Here is a 14,200-nt window from a genome sequence, read left to right as displayed (position 1 = left end):
TATCTGCTCAGTGATCCACTAAGGAGGCCTGGTGTCCCTTTGATCTTCTTGTATGTTAATGACCTCCAGTCATCTCCTATTATTGCTAAGGAGACAAATGGATCTACATGAGAAGTACAGCTTTGTCATCAAAGCTGCCTCTTATAGTAAACAAACTTGTAAGTCTCTGCCAGGGAGAATTCAATGTAGCAACATGGAAAAACAAAAAGACAACATTAAAGAATGAAGGTGCTCAGTCCCTGCTAAGTCTGTATTGTATATTGTATATGAATGTGTATGTGTTCATTCTGCCCAGATTCTCAACACCTGGGTTTTCTCATGGTCCTTATTACCTGACATCAATGCCTTGTGGAATCACCTCTCTCTGGTTGTAAATTAATGATTTCATCTCTTAGCCACAACTATGGGATGGACTATGTAGACTTCTTATTCTACAAGAAGTCAGTAGGGAAGTTAAGGGCTACTCAGTCATCCAACCAAAGAGGACTTATCAGGGCTAAACATCATCCTGCCACTCACACCTTCCTCCTACTTAGACGAGGGTGCAGAAAGAACATTCTTGATCCAATTTCATTTAATTTTCCTTTCTCTCTCTCATGGGCTACGAGATCTGAAAATACTTATGAGCCAGTATGCCTCCAGTACTTCTGTATCAGCCGCTTTAATCAGGAAATCTGAACAAATCATGTCATGGTTTTACTTACAGTTTTAATCTTCAGTATAAATGGTGTATGTGCGTGCTATATTCATGAAGATATATAAAAGCTGTCATGTAGAAACTATATTTTAAAAATATTTTAAGGGAGAAAACTAGGTAGAATGTAGTACAGAAATTAATAGGTATTTCAGCATAAATGTGGTTACTGAAGACCCAGGGTTGAGGTATTAAAGTAAATCAGAGACTAAAGGTTCTAGCTGGAAGTTGTCTAGAAATTTACATATAACTTTAGGGTAGATGATATGGGAATGTGGACATTTTCAGTGCACAGATAAATTGAAGGTCAACAGAACTAGAAATGCAGACCTATACACTAACAGTACAGCAGTCAAATGCTCAGCCAATGAGAAGCATGAGATAGTAGGTACAGAGATAGAACTTTCAGAACCACACCTGAGGGAAAGCAGGGCATACATTCTGCCACCACGGTCAGAAACCTAACAGTGAGACCGACCAGTATTTTAAAAGGAAGAGCCTTACATTTTTCCTGAAGTTTGTAAGCACCATTGTTTTCCTATTTAAGGAATGACCAAAAAGTTTTTTGTCTAATGGGTAGTAAATTAGAATTGTCCTGTGTATAGAGGGCAGCCTTGAGTAGATATGTTCTCGTCATTTTGAACCATTTCCTTTTAGTCTTTAGCTTATGATAAGGTAATCTGTTTATTTCACCTGTCCACAGACTGTGAGGAACGAGGCAGGCCCTGTGCAACTGCAGACCTCAGCAACAGTCCCTTCTGTGACCAGGTTAGCACTATTGAACCAGAGATTCCTGCTAGCCAACTGCTTTGGTGCAAAATAACAGCAGCATACCTTCCCAACCAAAAAGCCTGAGAGTGAGTCCTATGGCCCCAGTAAAACATTCTAGTAGCCATAGGTGCTATTAACTGGGCTACCTAAAATTCTAAGCTGGATTGACAGGACAGGTAAGGTTTCTCTCCCACTGAAGCTAGCCAGGAAAGATTGGAAAAAATGGCTTTGTCTTCATATGTATAGACAACAAAATTCAAGCATTAGAAAGAGTCAAAGAAATGTCACACCACCCAAAAAAAAAAAATGGGAAAGGATGTGTAATTAAGACAGAAATAAATATTTCTAAAGAATTCAATATAATCTAATTTAAAAAGATAAATGATTTTAAAAAACCTAAATACTAACAAAATGAAATAAAATTAAGCCACAAAGAAATAAAGACATTTTTTAGATATTACAGCTAAAGAATATAATGACTGAAATGACAAAAGTTTTAATAGAACTTCAAAAGAAAGAAAACTCAACCAATAATAGTGTACCTAGACAAACTGTGTTTCATAAATGGAGAAGAGATTAAAAGTCTGCCCTCATAGAGAAAACAAAGAAAGACTGAAAAGTCTATTGCTAGGAATCAAGCTTTACAAAGAATAAAAATTGTCACCAATTTGAAACAAATCATGGTCAGTAACATCACAGAAAGCCAATATCACTAAAGTCAAAGAGTAAATGTGTTGAGAAGATGACACAAGAATCCATTACTGGATACACATAGAGAAGACAAGAGTCTGGTGTCAGTGACTTAAAGGATGGTTGAAGTGGGAGTTTCTGGTTTCGTTGGAGACTCAATTCTCATGTGATGTTTTTCTGGAAACTGCCTTATAAGAGGATGTTTTGCTGAGAACAGATACATGGTGTTCTTCTGGAAACTATGTGGTGAAAGGGCATGTGATGTTTGGCTTGAGAGGCTACATGATGTTTGGAAAGAGTGTAAGTGTAATTCAACAGACAGTAGACAACTCTCTGACATTGGTTCACCTTGCTGGTCTTTGTTGGGCTTCGCTGACGATGTCTTCACTAAAAAAGCTCTTGCATCGGTTCGCCTTGCTTTCTTCTCTGATCTTCACTTGGAGTGACTTCATAGAGAGAAATGTACCAAAGAACATCTGGTAGTGTTCCATCTGCTTCTTGCCACTTTGGTGGACTTGTGCTGATCAGCAGAGCCCTGTGGTTTCTTTTAAGCTGCTGCTGCTGCTGCTGCTGATTCATGTTTGGTGTTTAGCTAGTAGACTGGATGGCAGACAACAACGATTGGAATCACCCCAAGGAACAACTTCTTAACAGGCCCATGTCCCCCTTGTCCTATCAGCTGTTTTCCTCCCCTATCTCTGGTTGGTGGGCTATAACAGAGGTTGAAGCATTTAAGAACCCTTATTAAAGTAGGGTTTCTAAAATTCAAGCCAGCAGATGGTAGAAGTCCATAATTTCATGTGAGATTGAAGTTAACTTGCCATCAACTCAAAATAGATGTTCATTAAAGTTTTGAAGCAATATTTCTGGTAGCAATGAAAGGAAGGGTCTTACAACAGAAATGTAATTGCAGAAAGATAAGAATAAGAGCCTGCCACCACACACACACACACACACAAAGAAGGAAGAAAGAAATCCTCAAACCATTGTGGGACACAACAAAGAAATAGGGAAGCAAACAAATTACAAAGAAAAAAGAAGAATCAACAAAGTGGCAAGAATGATATTTTAACCATCACTAACTACTTTAAATGTAAATGGATTGCAATCAAGATCAAAAGGCATATTGTAAGTGTAAATGGATTTTAAAAGAAACAACATGACACAATTTATGGATACAACTTATGTTGTCTATAGGGAATTAACCTAGATTTAGGGACATGTGCTGAATGTGAAGGGGTGCAAACAGATGCAACATGTAAATGATTTTCAACAACCAAAAAAAGAAAAAGAGTTAGCTGACTGTAACCATATAAACCTGAAATGTCAACACTATGAAGCAGAGGCAGGAAGACTGTGAACTGAAAGTCAGTGTTAGATGAGACTTTATCTCAAAAAGAAAAAAGCAAATAAATAGAGGAAAAAAGAGACAAAGAGGAAATGAAATGAAGGAATAAAGGAAAATAGTAGCTATGAGATTATATATATATATATATATATAGAGAGAGAGAGAGAGAGAGAGAGAGAGAGAGTCAGAATATATATTTATAGTCAGGATGTATATATATATATATATATATATATATATATATGATTTAAAAGAACTAAGTCAAAATCTGCTTTGAAGAGTCAGAGAGTGCCATCATATTTTAAGGGGATCAAATCAAGGGAATGGATTAGCATATGATACATATTATGTGCTTAATAGTCAAGGACCTTAATATGTTTAACATTGCACAGCCTAAAAGGAGAAATTGATAGCAATACAATCACTGTAGGACATTAATACTGCCATGCCAATAGGCAGATGTACAGACAGATAACGAGTCATGTGGTGATAGACTTGAACAGCACTGGAGATCTGTGGACCTCAGAGTGTCCTATCCCACACCAACAGAGCACCCTTTTTAAAAAACAATTTTATTTGCTTTTAACAATTTCTCTCCTTATAGAAAATTTCAATGGCTTCAGCCCCAACCTCCTCCCATTATCATCTTTCCATTACTTTCCATCTACATTAGTTAGGGTTTCTATCTCTGTGATAAAACACCATGACATCTTAAAAATAACTTGTAGAAGAAAGGCTTTAGTTTATATGTCTAAGACAAGAACCTAGAGGCAGGAGGTGAAGCAGAGGCTATGGGGGAGTTCTATTTTTTGGCTTGCTCCCCATGTCTTACTCAATAGCACCCAAGGGCAACACCACTCCCAATGAGGTGGGCCTTCCCATATCAATCACCAGTTGAGAACATAGAGCACAGCCTTACCCACAGGCCAATTCAGTAGGGGCATTTCCTCTTAAAAGACTCTAACTTGTATCAAGTTGACATAAAACTAACCAAGACACTACCCAACTATAAGGCTAATTATTTTCTTCTTCCTCCTCTTCCTCTTCCTCCTCCTCCTCCTCCTCCTCCTTCTTTGCGTCTTCTTCTTTTCCCATCATTTTTACTTTGTGATGCCCAGCTGTCCTAGGAATTGGGCTTACCCAATTCTTAGTAGGGTGTGTGATCACCCTACTAAGAGTCATATCACTAAAGAACACAATGTGTGTTTGCCCAGCAACTGTCAAATGCCCAGAGTTCCTCAGCTCTGGGAATGCAGTACACTCTTTAAAACATAAATATATGACAAAGGCTTGAAGCAAAAGCTGAAAGAATTAGATGTGATTTGGCTTGAGGGGCAGGGCCAGGTGTGATGAGGCAGCTAAGGGCTGCAATTCTTGAGGCAAGGTGTTTTGACTTCTTTAAACATAAAGCTTTTAGAGCTTTTGAGCATTTAATTCAGAGTAACAAACAATCATTAAACTTTAGAAAGAACACATTTTAATGTTCTAAGGCTGTCCTGAGCAGTGGTTCGAGTGTCATGTGTCACTTCAGGGCCGTGTAGCTCTGAGTCTGGGACCATCAGTTCTGGTCATGGGCCACATCTACTCCATGAACTCCTGTGTTCCCATCTCTGACATAGACCTGGTCCATGTATATTGAGTGGAAAATGAATAAACAGAAGCAAAACTGTGATAATAGCAGAGATGTTTTCACTGTACAGTGTGACACGGGGCACTACTTAAATCAGGAGCTCCAGAAGTAGCCAGAGAGATGTGGGGTGGGTCAGACAGTCAGGAAGACAATGAGGAATTGTTAGTTGTCCCAAAGAAAAGCATTGCATGCCTTGGAAGGCCAGAATAGTAAGTGAAGTCACTTTCTGCAAAAGTGTGGAAAATTATGATATCTGCTGTGGAATTCAGGCAGTTCCTCCTCGCCTCCCAGTTTGAATGTGTGGCTTTCTCTCAGCAGCCAACTCCGATGATCACATGGATCGTAATGGTCCCTTGCTGAGTCCCCGCCTCCCTCCTGAAAGAACACATGTTCCCTCCGGTGTTCAATGTGTCAGCTTGATGTTTGGCACCTGTGTGCTTTGAGAAGTTCCAAGTGATTAAAGTTAAGGAAAACCAGCCATGAGTTTTATTGAGGGAAATTCAGATTGAATTCTCTCCAGGAAAACATCACCATAAAATCAGGTAGGTTGGAGAGAGTAGTTCTCAGTGGAAACGAATCACTTGCAACTGGTTTAGGCATGTGTCAGGAGATGTGCTAAAGGAAAACTCTCTGAAGTTGATTATTGGCCTGCCTTCATGGATAAATCACTCAGAGATTTGTGATTTAGAACCAGGAAGAAAACACATTCCCTCATGACCTCATGACAAAATTCATTCCGAAAGGCTTGCACAATTTGCCTGTTCCCTAGGGATGGGTGGAGGGACTTGTAACCTTGAAAATATTCTTGTATGGAGTACAGGAAAATGTTATATACTTCCACATGAAGAGTAACACTGGAAAAGCTTTTGTTGCTGCTTATTTGATTTGCTCAGATATTTAAAAAAAAAAACCTTTAATGTCAGCTGATGGTGCTAATAACTACATTATCTGCCAGTTACATCACTAATTATGTACTTAGTCCTCTATCTCTGCTGTGTTCTCTGTTCTTGCTGTCAACTTCTACCTCATTCACATAGTTTAGATCATATTTTCAGCCAGTGTTGAAACTACCCTACTAACCTGGAAACAGGATCAAAAACATTTCATAATGTTCAAGGTGATTCAAAAATAGATGAATGAACTAGAAGTTTTCCCAAAGTATTAAAGACTTAGCTACATACACAGGACTATGTAACTTGTGAGACCCAAATGAAAGATATAAGGAGGGCCCTTTGTTAAAATAAATGATTAACAATTAAAAAATGGTGACTGTGGATCATTAATTCAAGTCTAGGACCTTTCAGAGCCCTGAGTACAGAGTGACACATGGCACACACACCCAGAAAGCCTACCTGGGATCTGTGGGACTAGCTTCATTGAAAATAACTAAGAAATCTTTAATGAATAATAAATTATGACTATGTCTTAAGGTATGACCACCTAATGTATAACATTAGGCTTCAGCAGTTCTATTTGTAAGCTAAATGGTATTTCAACATAACTCTGCATGGTGTTTGCAAACAGATGCATTTTCTAGCACTGCTAATACCTAGAATTAGAGAACATTTGAGCCCATTTTCCATGTAAGCAAGAATCCCTTCAGAATCTGAGTCTCTGCTACCTATTCAATAGCAAGTCTAGGCAGACTCACCACATCACAATCTCATAACTACACCTACGCACCCACTATTGTTTACCCCACAAGTGGAGACTCATGGGCTAAACAAATGACTGAGTCCAGGAACAACCACCACCACAACAAAAAAGAAACTTCCAGAGTTACCAAAATGCAATAAATCAGGTCCCTGTTGAGTCAGAACTGGGGAGAAAGTCCACGGAGCCTTCAAAATAGTACTTGAGTTGACAATATCTACAGGCAGTTCAGTCAACATGTGAGCAGATAGACTTGCCTGTGAAGTGCCCATCAGAAGCATCAGAGGGTTAAGAGATGCAATGGGTCAAGATGCTGGTGTCCATACTCTATGCTATCCAGGACTCAGGCCATTGCCTGGCAAAAATAGAGAGTCCTTATAGGTTAAATACACATATGGTATAACTGTTTCTTAAGAGATAAGTCATGGCCTCCTCCAAAGGAGCGTTTTATCCCCACGGTGGTTTCCCCTCTCCTCAAAGGAAGTCATAAAATGTGATCCTTGAGTTTTATAAGACATCCAATCTTGTGTTAAAACTTCACTAAAAGTGATTTATCTTGCATTTTTGCAACATTTCTACATCTCACACGATTTCCATAATGATCATGTGAGTTGTTTTTATATTCAGAGGGGGAAAACTTTATAGAGAGATTTCATGCCTAAACCATTTTTGGTTTCTAAGCATATTAAAGGCTTTCCAGGATCCTGTTCCCATCCGTCAGAGGCTAACCTCTGGAGCTGCAGATGAGCCAGCTAAGCAAGCTAAGAACTGAACTTGTGAGGTGTGTGTTCCAGCTTCTCCACTGCTCTGGGCCTCAGCATTCTTCTCTGTAAAAATGATATAAACAGAACACCTTCCACTAAAGAAGGGCTTCCTTAAAGCATAGTGTCTGTCGCCACCCTTCCAAGTGTAGCTGGCTACACACCACTATAGCACATACGTCTATATGTGTGTCTTACAAGCTAAAAGCCTAACTTTCTTTTTATTTTTTTTATTTATTCACTTTACATCCCAATATCAGCACCCCCTCCTCCCAGTATCCCCTCTCACAGATTCCACCTCCCATTCCTCCCTCTTCATTAAAATCAGAGACAACCCCTGCTCCAGTTGTTGGGGACCTGCATGAAGACCAAGCTGCACATCTACCACATATGTGCAGGGGCCTAGGTGCAGCCCATGCTCTCTCTTTGGTTGGTAGTACAGTCTCTAGGTGCCCACAAAGGTTCAGGTTAGTTAACTCTGTTGGTCATTATGTGGAGTCCCTGTTCTCATTGGGTCTCTCAATCCTTCCCCCAACTCTTCCATGAGACTCCCCGAGCTCCACCTAATGTTTGACTGTGAGTCTCTGCATCTCTTTCCATTGGCTTCTGGGTAGAGTCCCTCTGGGGACAGTTACGCTAGGCTCTGGTCTGCAAGCATAACAGAGTATCAATAGTATAAGGGATTGATTCTTGCCCATGGGATAGGTCTCAATTTGGGCTAGTCATTGGCTAGCCTTTCCATCCATCTCTATTCTTTGTTCCTGCACATCTTGTAGGCAGGACACATTTTGGATATAAAGTTTTGTGGCTAGGTTGCTATCCTTATCTCTCCACTTGGAGTCATTCTTGGCTACAGGAATAGCAAAAACCTAACTTCAAGTCACCTAGCTCCTTATCTAAATTTGAATAGTAACCTTTTAATCTTCTTAAATAATCAGAAATCTAAAAAGGCTCCTGATGGTACAATAGCAACTGTGTCCATTTAGGATAAATAAGGATAACAGCCAGAAAAGGAAGGGCTGACATGTGAACCTCACTCTTGTCACTGTCCCAGCTCATGATCTTTGTGGCAAGAAGATCTTTGTTCAAGTGCCCAAGTGAACTACTAAATTTGAGGTCAGTTTGTTTTAACTCTTCATGAATATGTGATATGCAGTCACTATCCAAAGTAGATTTCAATCATACACACACACACACACACACACACACAAGATTTGAAAATGTTCTTCCTTGCACTTTACAAATGGAAAGCCAGTTTCTAAGTAACTCTTGATTCTCGGTTTCTATGTTAATAAGCACAGGGCCTTTGAACCTCTCCCTGGCTTTAGGAAACAACACACCTGTTCTTGTATCCATATCCCTGGCCCACATTTCGTGGTTCATCTGTTTAGCCTCATTTTCTTATCTTCTCCTTGAAACATAACCCTTTTGGAGCTCTTCCATGAACCTTTTTCCTGATGTTTTATATGCACTCTCATAAAGATGGTCACAGTCCATACTGAGTTCCCACTATCATCATGATGTCAGTGTAGCCACTTCAGCCCCGTGTAACCAATGGCCTTCAGGACTCCCCTTGTACATCATCTGGTTACCTCAAACTGAGCATGTCCAGACAAAATCCGAATCCCCTGAAGGCAGCATCCTCACGGCATTATTTCCCATCTCAGGAAATGGCAACCCTCTCTGCCTGGCTCATCAAGCCAGGAATCTATGATTAATCCTTAACTCACCTCACAGGCTTCACACATAAGCCCAGTCAATCACCAAGTCCTCTCATCCTATTTCCAAAAACAGTACTTTTTTATATTTAATTTTTACTATGAATTGAAAAACCACATTATGTGTCATGACCTAGCTAGGGTGTGTGTGTGTGCGTGTGTGTGTGTGTGTGTGTGTGTGTGTGTGTGTGTGGTCACACATGCATCTCCTTATGACTGAAACTTCTTTTTTGCAAGCCAGTTTAGATCATCAAATGTAAGTAAGTCCATCTGGCTTTTTTCTTCTGATATCTTGGTTTTTGTTTTAAATGTTTGTAACTAGTGGTTATTGGCAAATACTGAACAACCAGTGCTTCAGGGAACAGGGGAAAGAACTCCTGATGTACAGTGTTTGCCCTTGTGTAAACAGCCTCACTGTGGTTGAATGAAAGCAACCATGTAACTGGCTCACAGATTTCCTAAATGTGTAATAATTACTCCTCACTACCATCTCCAGTATGTCACCACTTTTGACGTACACTTTGATAGATACTGATATATATATATATATATATATATATATATATATATATATATATATAAACTGCCTATTAAATTTTCATTTCCATTGGTACCATTTCCATCTAGGCCACCACTATTCCGAATAGAACTGGCTTTCAGTTCCATCTGACCACATTTATTTAATATGCTTCAAAGACTTCTTGCTTGCCACATTTGATAGAATCTAACTTTTGAATAATTTAAGAAGACCACCACCCACAGTTTTACACCAACCCCCTCCTGTGCCCCTCCCTGATCTCAGCAAATAATAATAATAATAATAGTAACTCTCTTAGACTGTTCCCCTTTTCTTGGGTCTTTGGATATTCCTTTTAGCTAAAAAGTTCTTTTCTCCCATCTTTACTCAACTAAGTGTTCCTCATCTGGCACAGCTGAGACTTCCAGCCAGGTTCCTGCAGGTTCCTGTTGGGAACTGCTAAGATGACAAAGGAGTATAAAGACAGACACAACTCCTCACCTCACAAAATGTGTGCTCTGGTTCAAGTAAAGTTAGGACTCAAATTTAAGCACTAATAAAAGAGCTCAAAACAAAACAAAACAAAATAAACAAAACTGTGTTCTCTAGGAACTTACTATATTTGAATCAACCTGACGGGTTGGGGTGGGAGAGAGGAGACTTTCCTGAGTAAAGTAATGGCTGCTTATTTATCACAGAACTAGGATATCTGAAGATAAATACAGGTTCACTAGTCAGTCCTTGAGATGTGTAACTCCCAGCATAGGTAGGAAGAGGCTCACATGAAAATCCACATGGCAAGAAGGAACGTGGAAAATCAGGGGACCAGATGAAATTCAGTGTAGCTAGACTCCACAGAGCAGCAGGAGCAAGGAGTCAAAGAGAAGGAAGCAGACAAGTAGAGGCCATTGTGAATCAGGTGTCTACACTTGCTGTGCATGACAAAGATATGAAGGAAGGACCATTGACCATAGGGTTAAAAGTTAATGCGCTCATATTTGTGATAAGAAAAGTCATGTTGCCCACGGTGATAATTAGAAAAGTAGGGGAGAAAAGAGAAGCCCAATGTAGAAACTCTTGCAGTTTCTGGAGGGAGAAATCTTCACACAAATTAAAATGGTGATAGATATGAAAACAAATCAACGTGTTGCAGAGATGGTTGAGGGAACCTCGATCAGACCATGCATGATGAAAGGAGGAGACATACACAGGGATGTAAGTTGCAAAAGGAAACCAGTCTCAGAGTTGAGGAATTCGGGAGGTCTGTCCAGAAATAGTAAGAACTTTGGCTGCAGACAGACCGAGTGGAATCAGAGGTAAGATTTACAAAATGGCTTGCTTTGGGGTCTGAGACTATTTTCTAGAGCACAGAAGAGAGAACTAGGTAGGGATTCAAGTTTGTGAAATATCTATGTATGTGATAGGTGGGAAGCCACAGCCATGGATTTATCAACAGAATGCATAGCATTAAAAAGGCAATTATAAATGAAGCTTCAAGGGGTGTCCAAGCCTGAAGAAATGGCTCAGTGGGGGTAAAAGTGCTGACTGCTGTAGCAGTGGACCTAGGTTCAGTTCCCAGCATGCACGTTGTGACTCAGAACCTCTATAACACTTGTCCAGTGAGTCTAAGATCTTCTTCTAGCCTCTGAAGGCCCCAGACAAGCCCATGTTGCACTTACATGCCTGCAAACCAACCAGCATTACACTTAAAGTAAAACCATGAAGTCTATATTTAATGGTAGAATAGTGAATTAATTTACAGAGAGAGAAAAAGAATAGTCAGTGTGTCGGGGGACAAAAGGAAAGAGAAATGGTGATCAAACCAGCAAGCATGCTGAATTGGGACATCAAGAATGAAGCTTAGGGACTGGAGAAATGGCTCAATGGTTAAGTGCGCTTTTCCAGAAGACCCACGTTCAATTCCTAGCATCCACATAGCAGCTCACCACTATGTGCAACACCAGTTCCAGGGGTTTGATGGCCTCTTCGGGCACTGTACACACATGGTGCACAGACATATATATTTAGGCAAAATACTCAAGCACATAAAATAAAATAAAATAAAATAAGAAATATTTAAAAAATTCTTTGTCTGTGTGTGTGTGTCTGTGTGTGTGTGTGTGTGTGTGTGTGTGTGTGTGTGTGTGTGTGTGTAAAACACATTTCTAAAAGCATTAAGTTATGTTAGCAGAGGAGCAATACAAAGTAAGGACAGGAAGTCAGTAAGTATTCACCAGTTATGAATTTGCCTTGGAGAGAAGGAGAGACAAGAACAATGGTTATGAAATTGTTGAAAGCATTTTATTGCACATTGATGAAAGTCATTTGAACATATCGGCTATGAAGAAAGACTTGAAAGAGAGTTGAATATAGAAGAGAATTCACAAGGATGACTAGCCGTACATAAGCAATCTTTTCAACAGCAGAAAATAATCCCTATGACCCACGGCACTCCTATCCTGGCCTTTGTCATTGTGGTGAGTCTTACCCTTTAACAGCAGAGCCATCTCTCTAGCTCCTGACCTTTGAAATTGTGCCCTGACTTGCAAGTGCTCTTGTAATTGCTTGGCCTCTCACTAGACTGTGCTCACAAGGACAGGCATCTCCTCTGCCTCGTTTACTGCTGGGTCTCTGCAAAGTGCTCAGATGGAAGTCACAGACAAGCATCAGTTTTTTTAACTTGTAAGTTTCAAATAAATACATTAGAAGTATATGTAATACAACGCATAATCCAGAAGTCTTATAACGCTAATTAATATGCACATATGTGTACATAGATAGATATACACATGCATGCATGCACACATTCACCGTGGTTGTCAATTTCGGCAGATAAAAATCTTTAACATAAGTTGTCGTTGCCTTAAGCATAGATATTTGGGCACTTAGATGAGAAAACTTTAAAAATGAGACAGCAATTGAAAGCGAACCAAGAACTAAGAACTCCCGACTCACAGATGAGCAAGGCCATGAGTCATCTTTGTGCAGAGAATTTAACTGTGATAATATCAAGGTAGCAAATGATGAAATCACAACCCGTTAGAACAAGGGGATACATCATTCACACTAATCCAGGTGTAAGCCCAAAAAACAGGACTTCTGCACCTGTATCTGGAATGATCTGATGACCTACAACGTCAAAAAAAATAAGAGAGCAGAGAAATATGAATATTTTGAGACAATATCGTGTGCCTTAGGGAAAGCAAGTCCAGACAACAAAAAGGAGATCAAGTGTGGGTGGAAGAGGGGCTCTGGGGGCCCCACTCCTAATTGGGTTGCTGCTGGGGCGTAGAGGGTGGGTTTTCTGTAGCCACTGTTAAGGTCTCCATGCACCAGCAAACACACACACACACACACAGACATTCATGCACGCAATCCTAATCACTCAACATAAACGGAGAAATGAGACATAAAAGGATAAATGGGACTTGATGGGAACAAAAGGTCCAGAAAGGATGGATGGGATTAAGAAAGAGTAATTCCTGGAGGGGGTGGGGGGGAAATGTGATTACAATACATTATATACATGTGTGAATTTATCACCAAATAAGTAAATTGTTTTAAAGGGAAATCAACTCTGCATTCTGTTCCTGGCTTTCCCAGTCTTTTCAGATGTTAATTAGCTTGGCCTCCCTTAGGTTTTTTACTTGTGAAATGGGGTTAAATAACCCTTGCAGAGGGTTGTATCAGGTAAACACCAGATGACAGACCATGCATGGGACAGCACTATGGGCAGGCTGACTGCACCGGAGTCAGAGTGGAGGGATGACAGGATGAGGCATGGAAAACTCAAGTCTGAACTGTCGTTTGCCCAAGGTGGTGGGGACGTGGGAACATGTCTTGGAATTCTAATGTTTGAGGGAAGATCCAGTCTGGAGACATATATTTAGAAGTTACCTAAAGCCACATAGGCTGTTACATCGTTTGACATTATATGTTGGTTCTGTGGAGATCAAACGTGCATTACATTTTCTGAGGAGCAGACTTCAGGCTTGGCAGCAGGCCCTAAGAGCAGCAAATGAAAGGCCCGGTGCACCAAAGGCCAGCAGAGTAGCAGGAACAAGTATGCAGAGTATGTGTAGCATTCATAGTTGAATTGCACACCAGTTTGTATAATGGAGGAAAGCGTTTCACAGTAAGTCAGGTCACAATTTTGTAATAGGTTTGTAAAACTAATTGACTATTTGATAACATTAAGTTGAGGGTCTGCGGCACACTTCCTATGAGGACACCACTTGGTAGCTGCCCAACACGTCCTACTGCCAGTGATTTACGAACTACCAGAACAAGTCATATCAAACTCCACAGTCGCATTCCAACAATTTAATTTCCATTGGTCTCTACCAGTGCTTCTGCTTATAAAAAATATTTATGACAATGTTTCATATATTATATCCTGACCAGTTTCCCCTTCCCCC

The 14,200-nt window shown here is 40.1% G+C and overlaps 1 protein-coding gene across 4 annotated transcripts in view; it reads left to right on the top strand.

Moving 5' to 3' along the window:
- Aig1 (androgen induced 1) overlaps positions 1-14,200 on the top strand; it is a 221,865-nt gene that overhangs the window by 196,202 nt on the left and 11,463 nt on the right. The window lies entirely within an intron of this gene.

The sequence above is a fragment of the Mus caroli genome, chromosome 10 (assembly GCF_900094665.2).
Source record: "Mus caroli chromosome 10, CAROLI_EIJ_v1.1, whole genome shotgun sequence".
Lineage (NCBI taxonomy): Eukaryota > Metazoa > Chordata > Mammalia > Rodentia > Muridae > Mus > Mus caroli.
Note: the sequence above shows the minus strand (reverse complement) of the source record. Positions and strands in the feature narration are given on the sequence as shown.